The sequence below is a fragment of the Somniosus microcephalus genome, chromosome 28, assembly GCF_052327205.1.
Source record: "Somniosus microcephalus isolate GS21.2 chromosome 28, FLI_Smic_1.0, whole genome shotgun sequence".
Taxonomy (NCBI): domain Eukaryota; kingdom Metazoa; phylum Chordata; class Chondrichthyes; order Squaliformes; family Somniosidae; genus Somniosus; species Somniosus microcephalus.
Window position 1 is genome coordinate 45,780,750 of NC_141014.1, and position 15,049 is coordinate 45,795,798.

Genomic DNA, 15,049 nt, shown 5'->3' on the forward strand with positions numbered 1-15,049 from the left:
AGGTTCACCGAAGACGGGCGATTGGTCAGTCCCCTCAGTAGATCTCCCCGTTGCAGATTGGCCGAACCTTCAGTGGCGATGGTCGGCCCACTTGTGCGTACTGGCAAGGAGGCGGGAGGTCAAGGAGCAGGAGGAGATCCGAAACATTGATGCGTGGCAAATGTCAGCGGGGGTCAGATGCCCGGTGGCTGGGCTGGTGGGCATGGATGGCTGCTCTCCTGATTCAGGTGTTTACTGTCCTCTGTTGTTGCTGTGATGTCTGGCCTGTTTTAGGGGGGGGAGGGAACATTGGTGGGCAAACATTTTCATATTCTGATTTCATTTTCTTAAAACCTTTTTCTCCTTTCTATATCCCCCTCCACTGCTTCCCCCATTAGGGATGCAGTGTTGGGCATAGCGATCTCGATGGAGGTCTGATACCCAAGGTGACCGTGACCTGGTGAAACTTGCTCACCCAGGGCACAGCAATGCTTCATGTTAAAGAGTCAGTTCCACCACACGGTGACATTTTATCTTCAATGGTTTATAGAATTCGTAGCCTGCTCAATACCGCACTTGGTGACCCGACGTGGAAAGGTTCTTTCAAGAGCAACAGAGAGCTGCGTGGATCAGGGCGGGGGCCTGTTACGTCCCACCTTGTGTAGAGCAACGTGCAGGCGAGCCGCAACTGCTGCTCATGAGCTCCCGACTCCTGCTTCGAAACGAAAATCGCATCGCAAGTGTGAATGTTGCGGTGTCCTATTTCTTTAAAAGTGAATCGAATTTTATCACAAGTGAGTCTTCAGTGAACAGCGACCATGACTGAAATTTTGAGTTGGGACTGGGACAAAGAAACTCTTGCCTTTACGTAGAGTTGTATTGCCTCTCGGAGCACAACACCTGAAGGAGGTATGGTAACTTGGATTTATGTAGCGCCTTTAATGTAGTAAAATTTACCAAGCTTCTTTGAGGTAAGAATGGACAACAAACGATAGAAGAGGCAGTGCAACGAAAGTTCACTAGATTGATTCCTGGGATGAGAGGGTTGTCCTATGAGGAGAGATTGAGTACATTGGGCCGATACTCTCTGGAGTTTAGAAGAATGAGAGGTGATCGCATTGAAACACACAAGATTCTGAGGGGGATTGACAGGGTAGATGCTGAGAGGTTGTTTCCCCTGGCTGGAGAGTCTAGAACTAGGGGGCATAGTCTCAGGATAAGGGGTCGGCCATTTAGGACTGAGATGAGGAATTTCTTCACTCAGAGGGTTGTGAATCTTTGGAATTCTCTGCTACAGAGGGCTGTGGAGGCTCAGTCGTTGAGTATATTCAAGGCTGAGATCGATAGATTTTTGGACTCTAGGGGAATCAAGGGATATGGAGATCGGGCGGGAAAGTGGAGTTGAGGTCGATGATCAGCCATGATCTTATTGAATGGCGGAGCAGGCTCGAGGGACCGAATGGCCGACTCCTGCTCCTAATTCGTATGTAAGAGGAGGAGGGGGTGACCAAAAGTGTGGTTGAAGAAGTAGGAGGCCTTTGGAGGGAAGATAAATGTTCCAGCGTGTGGGGTTGAGATACCTCAAGGCTCTGCCACTAAAAGTGGAGTGGGAAATACCTAGGGAGGTGGGGTCGGAAGAGTGGAGGGCAGTAAGCATTGGGTTGGAGGTGGGGATATAATGGAGGTTGATGCAGATGAGGGTGCTACAGTCACTGCACCTAAAAGTAATTCATTCTGAACATTTTAGAAATTGCCAAAAATAGGCTTCTCGCAGAACAGGAATTGGCTTCATCTCCCGCAGCGAAGAACTGTGGAGGGAAATTTCCAATAAATAGCGGTGAGAATTGTCACTGCCTGGGTGTGAGCTTGGCGGAGGCGGTAGCCCTCTCGGCTCTGACTCGAGTACACAAACTGAGCAAACATGCCACTGAGGGAGGAGACCCCAAACCAAGTTTAGGTGGATGTAAAAATCCCGTGGCACTAATGGAAGACGACCAGGTTACTCGACCAGTATTTCCAACTAACACAACCACAAACAGATTAACTGGTTGATTATTTCAGTGCTTAACTGTTTGCCTAAATAACTACTGTAAAGTAATTAATGGGAACATTTAAGAGATGTGACATGGCTCTATATAAATCTATCACTAACCGTGGTGAAAGTTTTTAAAACTCTGCTTGCGCTATTGTCAAGGGTCAACATCATGTGCCTTGTTTTGGAAGTGCATCATATAATGGAACATTGCATGCCTGGTCCTAGTGTCCCTCCGATGAAAGGCTGCTGTAAGTCACAAGTGTGAGATGGGATCGATCCTTCACGGGCGTGAGATAAGCTGGATATCCCACGGTCCTTTATACAACACGTGCCGCCACAAAAAAATCAGAACGAGACATCTCGATGCGACTATTCCGCTGCGGTTTATTCACCGGGCAGAAGGTTTGTTAGGGAGGGGGAGGTATGGAAAGGAAATGAGGAGTTCTGGAAGAAGGAGCGGTGAGGAAATGGGCATCCCAGAGATGGTTACCTGCAAAAAGAGAGAGACGTGTTACATAGCAACATAGAAACATAGAAAAATAGGAGCAGGAGTCGGCCCTTCGAACCTGCTCTGCCATTCAATATGATCATGGCTGATCCTCTATCTCAATACCATATTCCCGCTCTCTCCCCATACCCCTTGATGCCTTTTGTGTCTAGAAATCTATCTATCTCCTTTTTAAATATATTCAATGACTTGGCCTCCACAGCCTTCTGTGGTAGAGAATTCCACAGGTTCACCACCCTCTGGGCGAAGAAATTTCTCCTCATCTCAGTCCTAAATGTCCTACCCCGTATCCTGAGACTGTGACCCCTTGTTCTAGACCCCCCCCCCAGCCAGGGGAAACATCCTCCCTGCATCCAGTCTGTCTAGCCCTGTCAGGATTTTATACGTTTCAATGAGATCCCCTCTCATTCTTCTAAACTCTAGTGAATACAGACCTAGTCAACCCAATTTCTCCTCATACGACAGTCCTGCCATCCCAGGCTAATTGAACAGTGCGTATCCGACTTAGACATAAGAGGAGGGAAACTGGTTGAGGCAATGGGACAGATACTAGCCGTCCAGCTCGAGTACCCAAGTTCAAATCCAGTCAAAGGGGTGAAAGTTTTCTCTGTTGGCTCTAAGGGGCCGATGTGAACTGAGTTTGAACAGTCACGATCCATTATTTTTTTGGTGGGCATGGCCTACAGAACAAAATTGCTCTCAATGTGGCATAAACTGAGTGTGCGGTGGAAGCAGATTCAGTATTAACTTTCAAAAGGGAATTGAATATAGACCTGAAGGTGGGTGGGGGGGGGGGGGGAATTGCAGGGTTATGGGGGGCAAAGATAAATTCAATTCAATTCAATTCAATTTTTATTTGTCATATATGCAGCAGACATGTGTACTGCACAATGAAATGTTGATTTTTACGAGTCCTCCCAACATTGGAATAAATATGGCATAGCAATGATAAATACTAATAGAAATACAGTAATAATAAATAAGACAACAGTAATAAATAATAATCAATTATTCATTCATGAGTTTTATGGCCTGGGGGCAGAAGCTGTTTCAAAACCTGCTGGTACGAGACCGTATACTTCGGCATCTCTTACCGGACGGGAGCAGGGTGAAGAGGTTGTGGCTGGGGTGGCTCACATCTTTGATGATTCTCAGGGCCTTCCCCCGGCACCTCTCGGGGTAGATATCCTGCACAGCAGGTAGTTTAATTCCTATAGTATGTTGTGCAGCTTTCACCACCATCTGTAGAGCCTTGCGGTCTGTGGCGGTGCAGTTGCCATACCAGGTAGTGATGCAGCCAGACAGGATCAGGGAGAGTGGGATGAATTGGATAGCTCTTTTTCAAAAAGCCGGCACAGGCACGATGGGCCGAATGGCCTCCCTCTGTGCGGCGTCATTCTGTGATAATTGACAATGTCACTCGGACAGATCTGGGAAGGGTTGGTGTCGGAAATGGAAAAATGCCGCTCTGATACACTAGAGGGTGCACTTTTCAGGTTGGGGTGGGAAAGGGAAATGCACAGAAGCATTGGTCAGAATAGTACAGGTTATATAAGAGAGAGAGACAAAAAAATTAATGGGAAAGTGAGAGAGTTTGGAGGCTAGAGGTGGGAGAAGGAATACTTATTAGTTTTTTTTGTTCATTCCTAGAATGTGGGTGTCGCTGGCAAGGCCGGCATTTATTGCCCATCCCTAGTCGCCCCTTGAGAAGGTGGTGGTGAGCCGCCTTCTTGAACCGCTGCAGTCCGTGTGGTGAAGGTACTCCCACAGTGCTGTTAGGGAGGGAGTTCCAGGATTTTGACCCAGCGACGATGAAGGAACGGCCGATATATTTCCAAGTCAGGATGGTGTGTGTGACTTGGAGGGGAACTTGGAGGTGGTGGTGTTCCCATGCGCCTGCTGCCCCTTGTCCTTCTAGGTGGAAGAGGTGGCGGGTTTGGGAGGTGCTGCCGAAGGAGCCTGGTCAAGCTTTCTCCTGTATCCTGGCCCAGTGAGAGAGAGGGGTAGGAAGATTGGCTACAAAGCATTTCTTGCTGTGGCGACCAGGAGTCAATTGCCCCAGTGATAACGTGGAGGAGGGGAGAAGGGGCAATCAGTGACTCAAAGCACTACCGTCAGCAATAATGTGGCAGCAAAATTGGATTAAACCACAGTCAGAGTGTTCTGGGTAATCAGCGTGATGCAGACCAGCAAACTCAGCACCGATCAAGAATTCAGGTTGCTAACAATGTTCCCTTTAATTCTTTTTTTGGGTGCGCGGTCCTTTTAAGGGGCTGCATGTATAGTTTTTCCTATTTAATAGTCGGTGAGCTGGCTGCGCGGGAGGTGCCGAGCGCTGCGCAGTTGCACAGCTTAAAGGGAGCATTGGTTGCCCCGGCGTGGCCAGGAATTGAAGATTAATCTCACGGACACGGCAACCCAGGAGAAAAATCATAGAGGCATTAATTATTTTTTTCAATTCCTTTGAACACTTTCATTTATTCATTCTAAAAATATTGGAGATCGGGGGAGGGGGAAGGCTGTTCTACTGGGTGAGGCTGTTGAAGGCCGGAGGTCATGTGATAAAACCTCCAGGAATTTGTCCAATCAGAGTTGGCAACCCTGCCCCTTACTGGCCAAACCCTGCAACTGCATCCCGAAAGTTGACATAGCAAAATTGAGTGGGAAATGTTAACCCATTCCTTGACAATCCTGATAACTGGAAAGTAAGGGTTGGGGACTGGAAATGGACACCTGTTAGGAACTTAGGATGAGCAGTAGGCCATTCGGCCCCTCGAGCCTGTTCCGCCATGGGCCGCAAGATTTTTTAATTTATAGACTGGCTTGAGACTTGGCCCTAGGATTTGCCCAGTGTTGATGGCCCTGGTGAGCACAGGAGCAGGAAGGATCAAGAGTTCGATACACACAGGCGGCATCTTAATTCATGTCCATCAACCCCAGTTGGGAGACTAGACCGTGCACAAAGCAGACACGACATGTGTCATTTGCTCCCTGGGATTTACGTCACCACAATGGGGCGAATGGGAAAATCCAGCTCCCAGACTGGTGCCCTCTCCTGGCTGGCTGAGGGAGCACTGCAGCAGAAAAGCCACGAAGGCGGTTCATGTGGCCCAATGGATAAGTACCACAAAAACAGCGACACCAAACTGATCATATAACAGACGCTCACCAGTCAGCTGTTGTTAAACATTAAATCCTAAGGTTTTCATGCAGCTCTTGTAGGCTTGAGTTGCTTCTTTGCAGTTTTCTTCACCTTTATCTGCGATACTAGAAATGATTTGAAAATAAATCACCGAAGTTAAAGGCAGATCGACAATGTACGGGAAATATGTCTAAACCCCAAACACCCTCAGTCCTGCACTGGAGTGTCGGCCAGTGGCTCAGTGGGCAGCGCTTTCGCTCTGAGTCAGAAGGTTATGGGTTCAAGTCCCACTCCAGAGATTTGAGCGCAAAAATATAGGCTGGCACTCCCAGTGCAGTACTGAGGGTGCTGCACTGTCGGAGGGGCAGTTTTGAGGGAGCGCCGCACTGACGGAGGGGCAGTACTGAGGGAGCGCCGCACTGTCGGAGGGGCAGTACTGAGGGAGCGCCGGAGGGGCAGTACTGAGGGAGCGCCGCACTGTCGGAGGGGCAGTACTGAGGGAGCGCCGCACTGTCGGAGGAGCAGTACTGAGGGAGCGCCGCACTGTCGGAGGGGCAGTACTGAGGAAGCGCCGCACTGTCGGAGGGACAGTACTGAGGGAGTGCCGCACTGTCGGAGGGGCAGTACTGAGGGAGTGCTGCACTATCGGAGGTGCCATCTTTTGGATGAGACGTTAAACAGAGGCCCCGTCTGCCCTTTCAGGTGGATGTAAAAGATCCCATGGCACTATTTTGATGAAGAGCAGGGGAGTTCTCCCCGGTGTCAATATTTATCCCTCAATCAACATCACTAAAAAAACAGATTATCTGTCATTATCACATTGCTGTTTGTGGGAGCTTGCTGTGCGCAAATTGGCTGCTGCGTTTCCTACATTACAACAGTGACTACACTTCAAAAAGTACTTCATTGGCTGTAAAGCGTTTTGGGACAGCCTGAGGTTGTGAAAGACGCTATAGAAATGCAAGTCTTTCTTTCTCTGCCTCCACAGTCCCAGTGGGGACAAGATGCACAACTACAAGAGAGCTGGGTAGAAAGGTAGGAGATAAGGGGGTTGAGGGGATGAAAAAGTGAGATGGGAGTAAGGAAATATAGAGGGTCAATCATTTCCGTAATTATTAAAAGAAAATGTTATATACTCTGGGGGAAGTAGGTGACCTCTTACTTCTGGGGCCTGGGTCCTGGTGCAGCCAATCCGATGGGGTGATCGTCTACCATCTGTAAGGGTGCTACACGAAATTTAGCTCGAGCAGTTCTAGACATCGTGGCACAAAACTGACCCAAAAAGACACTTGTAATCAGGAGGGTTGGTACGGGAAATGCTACATTATTAGTGCAGCTGGGGTGGGAGTGCACTGCTGAGGTTAGGGCTGAAGGACACTGTTAGGGCGGTGTACTCCTTTATGCAAACAATAAACTGTAACTTAACAAAAACATTAAAGGAATCTTAATAAATTAAATTGAAATTTGGTTGTCGGGGGTGATGATGCACTCCAGTCCCCGCGGCGCCCACCGGTCGCGGAAGGCCTCGAGCATGCCGGCGGACACTGCATGCTCCGACTCCAGGGCCGCCCGGGTGTGAACGTGGCCGCGGAAGAGAGGCAGGCAGTCGGGCCGAACGGCCCCCCTCGACCGCCCGCTGCCTGGACCCAGTTGATGGCCACTTTGGCCAGGCCCAGGAGCAGTCCCTACGAGGAGGTCCTCCGACCTGCCCGCTCCCCTCCGCACCGGGTGACCGAAGATCAGGAGCGTGGGACTGAAGTGCAGCCAAAAATCGAGGAGCAGCCCTTTCAGATAGTGGAACAGGGGCTGCAACCTCTCACATTCTATATACACATGGAACACGGACTCCTCCAGGCCGCAAAAAAGACAGGCGGCCTGGGAGTCCGTGAACCGACTTAAAACCACATTGCACGGGACTGCCCCGTGCAACACCCTCCAGGCCAAGTCCCCAATAGTGTGGAGATGCCGGAGTTGGACTGGGGTGGACAAATGTAAGAAGTCACACAACACCAGGTTATAGTCCAACAGCTTTATTTGAAATCACAAGCTTTCGGAGCGCTGCTCCTTCGTCAGGTGAAGTGGAGAAATGCATAAAGACACAGCTTATATAGTCAGAGAATCATGTCAGATGTTTACAGGTAATCTTTCCAACTGCCATTTATCACACCTCGGCAGAGAGATAATCACAGCTGTGATTTCAAATAAAGCTGTTGGACTATAACCTGAAGTCCCCAATAGACAAAGGGAGGACTTCTGCGTAGAGAGCCCCCCATTGGGGATCTCCGCCTCCTCGGGACGGCACGATGGCACGCCAAGGCGTGTCTGGACAGCAGATGAAGATGGCAAAGTGGAAAGTGTGCAAGAGCAGCCCGTACAGGAAACCCCTCCGTGCAGAGTGCAGAGGCACGGAGGGCATTTGTTGGGGCAGTGTGGAGCAGTGTTGTCCAAGACATGAACGACTAGCCACAAGTGGCCAATTGGTAATCCAGACTAATTTCTAATTAGTAAATAAAACCTGAGCAATAGACACTGTCGTTGAACATTTCCTCTGGTGGTGGGGGGGAGTCCAGAGCAAGGGGGCACGATCTTAAAATCAGAGCCAGGCCGTTCAGGGGTGATGTCGGGAAGCACTTCTTCACACAAAGGGTGGTGGAAATCGGGAACTCTCCCCCCGCCGCAACCACCCCCCTGAAAAGGCTGTGGATGCCGGGGGTCAATTGAAATTTTCAAGACTGAGATCGACAGATTTTTGTCGGGTGAGGGTATCAAGGGGATACGGAGCAAAGGGGGGAAAATGGAGTTGAGGTCGCAGATCAGCCTTGCTCTCATTAAATGGTGGAAGAGGCTCGAGGGGCTGAATGGTCTCCTGCCGTTCCGACGTTGTGCCCTTTCTATTGGTAAAGTGATGAAAAGCAAAGTGTGCGAGTGTGCTTTGATCGCTGTGTGTTGCTTTACGTCCTTGGTTACTGAATGGCGGTAGATGTTTGTTCAGTGACTATACACAGGTGAAGTGCATTTCCCCCTATTATGTGAGTGTGCTTCTTTTGATTGCACAAATCAGCTTTTTTTTTACCTTTTTGATTAAACAAATTGACTGTAAATCAGTAAAACTTTAAATAAAGCCCAACAAATCAAATTAAAATTGTGTTGGCCGGGGTGACGATGCACTCCAGTCCCCACGGCACCCACTGGTCGCGGGAGGCCTCGAGCTTGCCGGCGGACACCGCGTGCTCCATCTCCAGGGCCACCCGGGCGCGAACATAGCCGCGGAAGAGAGGCCGGCAGTCGGGCCGGACGACCCCCCCCCTCGACCGCCCGCTGCCTGGACCTATTAATGGCCACTTTGGCCAGGCCCAGGAGCAGTCCCTACGAGGAGGTATTATGTGAGTGTGTGTGGGAGGCGTCTTCTACTAAAATTGGAGCGCGTGGTTAAAATGGGTCACAGCTGTGGCTAGTCAGCAATTTCTATTGGACAACTCTAGTGCAGAGGGAGCTATACTCTGAATCTAAACCTTGCTAGACCAGGCACCTCAAACAGAAAGCATTCGATTCCCCAGCATTAATGGTCCTCATCTTGATAGACACAGAATTTGTTCCAAAATGAGAAGCTGTGCTGTTCCCAGTCACCATTGGTGGCCGTGCCTTCTGTTGCCTGGGCCCTACGCTCTGGAATTCCCTGCCTAAACCTCTCCACCTCGCTACCTCCCTTTCCCCCTTTAAGACGCTCCTTAAAACCGACCCCTTTGACCAAGCTTTTGGTCACCTGCCCTAATTTATCCTTGGGCGGCTCAGTGTCAGATTTTTTGTCTTAAAATACTCCTGTGAAGCGCCTTGGGATGTTTTATTACGTTAAAGGTGCTATATAAATACAAGTTGTTGTTGTTGTTAAACACTTAAAAAGAAAGACTTGCATTTACATAGCGCCTTTCCCGACCACTCGACATCTCAAAGCGCTTTACAGCCAATGAAGTACTTTTTGAAGTGTAGTCTCTGTTGTAATGTGGGAAACGCAGCAGTCAATTTGCGCACAGCAAGCTCCCACAAACAGCAATGTGATAATGACCGGATCATCTGTTTTTGTTATGTTGGTTGAGGGATAAATATTGGCCCCAGGACGCCGGGGATAACTCCCCTGCTCTTCTTCGAAATAGTGACATGGGATCTTTTACGTCTGCCTGAGAGGGCAGACGGGGCCTCAGTTTAATGCCTCATCTGAAAGACGGCACCTCCGACAGTGCAGCATTCCCTCAACACTGCACTGCGAGTGTCAGCCTAGATTTTGTGCTCAAGTCGCTGGAGTGGGACTTGAACCCACAACCTTCTGACTCAGAGGTGATAAGAGTGCTACCCACTGAGACATGGCTGACACTTGCGCGCAAGAATGAAGAAGCCCTCGCGAATCTCACACACACAGGGAACGTGTCCAAAAGTGTTTTGTGGATTTATCTGGGTGGGTCGTACCCAGAAACCCAGCACTAATGATCAGTCAGACTTCATTACACGAGGACAATGGGAAACACAGTGGCACCCAGCCGTGAAATGCCCGGAAATTCTTCCCTGGTTTCATGAGCTGACAGGCGCTGAGTCAGCGAGTTTGATGCTGGTCGCCCGACAGTTTAAATTACCCATCGCCGTGACGTCGGCCCTCAAACCTTGCCCTGGGGTTGGTCTCGTCAGATAAACAGGCAAAGTCACCGTCAGCTCGAATTAGATGGAACAGAGCTTGAGGTTAAAACAATACCAGGCAGTCAGAAGACTCGCACGCCAGCAGCACCGGTGCAGGGGAGGTTGGTTTTCTTGACACTCGTTAATCCTGAGCGCAGGATCTCTGCTTAGATGCTGGAATCATTTTTTTTTCAGTATCTTCACCCCCCCACCCCCCCTCAAAATCTCCAGACTGGAGGTGCCACGCTGGTAGCCATCCACTACCTCGCCTCAAATGCCCAGTTCCACATGAGCTTAGGCAGCGAGTGTCCGTAGACTATTTGGCTGTGGAAGGCACCACCGCCAAGGAAGACCATTAAAAATAAATCCAATGCACGCAACAGTTTTGGCAGGAGCCAGTGGGGAATCCCAGCTAATTCGACCTGAAACGTTAACTCTGTTTCTCTCTCCGCGGATGTTGCCTGGCCTGCTGAGTTTTTCCAGCATTTTCTGTTGTTATTTCGGATTTCCAGCATCCGCAGTATTTTGCTATCTCCCTAAGAGCAGCTAGCTCCAGTATAGTTTGGGAATCAAACCTGGGACCTTCTGGTCTGTATGGCCTACTTGATGATTGGAAAGGTAAGGCATCTGCAACACAGTTGGTAGCACTCCTGCCTCCTAGACAGGACTAGACAGACTAGATGCAGGAAGGATGTTCCCGATGGTCGGGGAGTCCAGAACCAGGGGTCACAGTCTAAAGATAAGGGGTAAGCCATTTAGGACAGAGATGAGGAGGAATTTCTTCACATAGAGAGTGGCGAACCTGTGGAATTCTCTACCACAGAAGGCAGTTGAGGCCAATTCATTAAATATATTCAAGAAGGAGTTAGATATATTTCTTAAGGCTAAAGGAATCAAGGGATATGGGGAGAAAGCAGGGACAGGGTACTGAATTTGGATGATCAGCCATGATCTCATTAAATGGTGGAGCAGGCTCGAGGGGCCGAATGGTCTACTCCTGCTCCTATCTTCTATGTTTTCTATGTCTATGCTTCCGATTCAGGAGGTTGTGGGTTTACGCCCAGGGCTCGAGGACCTACCGAATCCGATGCGGTACCGAGGGAACGCTGCATTGTCGGAGGTGCTGTCATCCAGACGAGACGTCAAGCTGACGGTCCTGCCTGCCTTCTTAGGTGGACGTACCAGACCCCATTGTGACCCCTATTTGAAGACGAACAGGCGCGGCGTCCCGGCTAACTTTCCATCCATAACAAACACCACCAAAGACATATTTAACTGGTCGTGCATCTCACTGCTGTGTGTGTGTGTGTGTGTGTGTGTGTGTGTGTGTGTGTGTGTGTGTGTGTGTGTGTCAGCTTGCTGTGCGCAAATTGGCTGCCGCGTATCCCTACAAAACAACAGCGATTACTACACTTCAAAAGTAATTGGCTGTCGACTATTTTTGACCATCCTGAGGACGTGAAAGGGGCTATATAAATGCAAATTCCTTCTCTCTTGCTCTCTCTGCACAGGCTTCCAACAGGACCTCCACCTACTAATGAGTTTAAACTCTTCACGTCCTACCTTAATGGGAACAATTAAGCACTTGTTAAAGAACATTGTCTGCACCAAGTGGCTTCCTCACTCTGTCGGAGGGGTTAATGAAGGGAGTTTGCTGACAAAGCACCTAGCTAACGGCCAAGGGGGTTGTTAGTCCCGCCTAATCTAGCGACTCATTAAAGCAGCCGATTGGTTCATAGAAATACATCAAAGGAAATCAGTTCTTTATTACCCAAGATAAGTACAGACGAGAAAGGCCATTCAGCCCATCTAGCTCATACTTCTTTAACCCCCCCGCCCCCCCCGCCCCCCCGCCCCCCGCCCCTCGCCCCCCGCCCCCCCCGCCACCCGCCCCCCCCGCCCCCCGTGCCCCCCCGCCCACCGCCCCCCATTTAACTACCGCCTGATTGATCAATATTTTCCCTTACTTATTGAAAAATGACTCAATTTTAAGAAACTCCAGTCCAACCTCAACTGGAGTATTGTGTCCAATTCTGGGCACCGCACTTTAGGAAGGATGTGAAGGCCTTAGAGAGGGTGCAGAAAAGATTTACGAGAATGGTTCCAGGGATGAGGGACTTCAGTTACGTGGATAGACTGGAGAAGCTGGGGTTGTTCTCCTTACAGCAGAGAAGGTTGAGAGGAGATTTGATCGAGGTATTCACAATCATGAGGGGTCTAGACAGAGTAGAGAGAGAGAAACTGTTCCCATTGGCGGAAGGGTCGAGAACCAGAGGACACAGATTTAAGGTGATTGGCAGAAGAACCAAAGGCGACATGAGGAAAAACTTTTTTACGCAGCGAGTGGTGAGGATCTGGAATGCGCTGCCTGAAAGGGTGGTGGGGGCAGATTCAATCGTGGCTTTCAAAAGGGAATTGGATAAGTACCTGAAGGAAACAAATTTGCAGGGCTCCGGGGAAGGGGCGGGGGAGTGGGACTAGCTGAAGTGCTCTTGCAGAGAGCTGGCACGGGCTCGACGGGCTGAATGGCCTCCTTCTGTGCTGTAACCATTCTATGATTCTAGGTATTAATTGAGATTGTGTCTCCTGCCATCAGTCCTGCACTTCCCTTATTACTAGTTTGTCCCCTTCTCTTGCCCATTGTAATTGCCTTCTCTATATCACTTAATATCATCCATACCTCTACGAGGTCCTCGCTCGTTCATCCTTCTTTCAAGGCTGAATTTTCCAACGCTCTCCTCCTAACTCAATGCTTAGCCTCGCGAATCTTCTCTGGACTGACCTAAAATGGATGCCCTGCTTCACCTGGGTCCTGTTTAAGTGACTTGTACTTGAATTTAAAAAGTAACTTACTTTAGAGAAGTGCTCTTCAATCTATAGCTAATAAATGTATCAAAGTAAGCTGTGGGCCTAGCTGATGAGGAGTGAGTGGAGCAGAGATTGGCCATGGTGTGTCTTGGGGACTTTCCTAATTCCTCATCCAATACACCAACAACAACTTGTATTTATATAGTACCTTCAATGTAGTAAAACATCCCGCGGCACTTCACAGGAGCGTCATCAGACAAAAATTGACACCGAGCCACATAAGGAGATATTAGGACAGGTGACCAAAAGCTTGGTCAAAGAGGTAGGTTGTAAGGAGCGTCTTAAAGGAGGAGAGAGAGAGGCGGAGAGGTTTAGGGAGGGAATTCCAGAACTTGGGGCCCAGGCAGCTGAAGGCACGGCCGCCAACAAGCCCCATGATTACAAGTCCTGGTGCTTCTTTCTTGCAGATCTCGAGGCCTGTTCGCCAGGTTTCATTCCCAGGATCGAGGATAACCAGGGGCGATGTTGGTTTTGTGCTGACTCTCACTGTGGACACTGTGTGCTTCCTACCTCGGGTTCTGCAATATTTGTCAGTGTTGGAAGAGACTCCCCTCCTCCTGTGTTGGGGAGAGGTGGGAAGTGACAATAACCCTAATTGGAATAACGGGATGGCGGAGCCGGAATTCCACGCAAATGGTTAATTCGGAGTCGATTAGATACAAGCTGACAGGCCGACGACGCAGGATCGTTTCTGCTGCGAGAATTGGACAATGTATTTAACCGTGAAACAATTCTGCAATGCATAGGTTCAAAACCTCAGATCTGTGACGCATTCGGTGATTTAAAAAAAAATAACCCCATACATTTACCGTAAAGTTTCTAGAGATAGCAGCTGCCTCGTAACATTAAAATCAGACAGGAATTTGTCTTAATGCTAATCGACCAGCTCACCATTTCACCATGGCGGTTTTCAGCTCTGCGCAGGCGGCCTCAGCTGGTGCAGCCGCGGCCTTGTCTTTCTCCGCTGCGCGCACGCTCTCCTGGTCTTTACTGTCTGACATAGCGATGATCCTCTGAATGGCCGACTCTCTCTCTCTCTCCCTCTCTCTCTCCCTCTCTCTCTCCACTTCCCTTGAAGCTGAGGAGTGGAAGATAATTTTTTTGTCAAATGACGGCAGCAAGGGCGGAGGTCACCCGTCGGGCAGGAGAGATAACGTGACAGGCTCGGGCAGGGCTAACGTGAAGCTTATTTAACTTGCTGCAGATGTCCAGTGAGGGCCGGCCGTGGCATGCGTCCTCTTTAACCATCTGAGGACTGGGCTAAGCTACAAGCAGTTACCCTTTTGAAGTTTATTGCTAGGCTGGAGTTCTTGCTTTAGTGTCAGCCGTGGCTCAGTGGGCAGCACTCTCTCTTACCTCTAGAGTCAGAAGGTTGTGAGTTTCAAGTCCCCATTCCATGAGAGTTGAGCACAAAAATCCAGGCCAACACAGTGCTGAGGGAGTGCTGCACTGTTGGAGGTGCCGTCTTTCAGATGAGATGTTAAACCGAGGCCCTGACTGCCCTCTCAGGTGAACTGAACAAAGAAGAGCAGGGGAGTTCTCCCCGGTGTCCTGGCCAATATTTATTCCTCAACCAATGTCACTAAAAACAGATTATCTGGTCATTTATCTCATTGCTGTTTGTGGGAGCTTGCTGTGCGCAAATTGACTGCTGCGTTTCCTACATTACAACAGTGACTACACTTCAAAAGTACTTCATTGGCTGTAAAGCGCTTTGGGACATCCTCAGGTGGTGAAAGGCGCTATAGAAATGGAAGCCCTTTTCTATTCATGGGCAGCAAGCCAGTCAGTTTAAATGTTTCCCCCCCTTCCCCTCCAAGACACTCCCTCTTGTTGAGGTACAGTTGCAGGA

General features: G+C 49.5%; 1 long non-coding RNA gene across 1 annotated transcript; it reads right to left on the reverse strand.

The window, feature by feature from the left end:
* Positions 1-2,376: 2,376 nt before the first annotated feature.
* LOC147099729 (uncharacterized) lies at positions 2,377-14,336 on the reverse strand. Its single transcript, XR_015073904.1, has 3 exons — positions 14,089-14,336; positions 5,692-5,789; positions 2,377-2,504 (listed from the first exon to the last, which is right to left on the reverse strand). It is a non-coding gene; the product is annotated as an uncharacterized LOC147099729 (long non-coding RNA).
* Between the last annotated feature and the right edge of the window lie 713 nt (positions 14,337-15,049).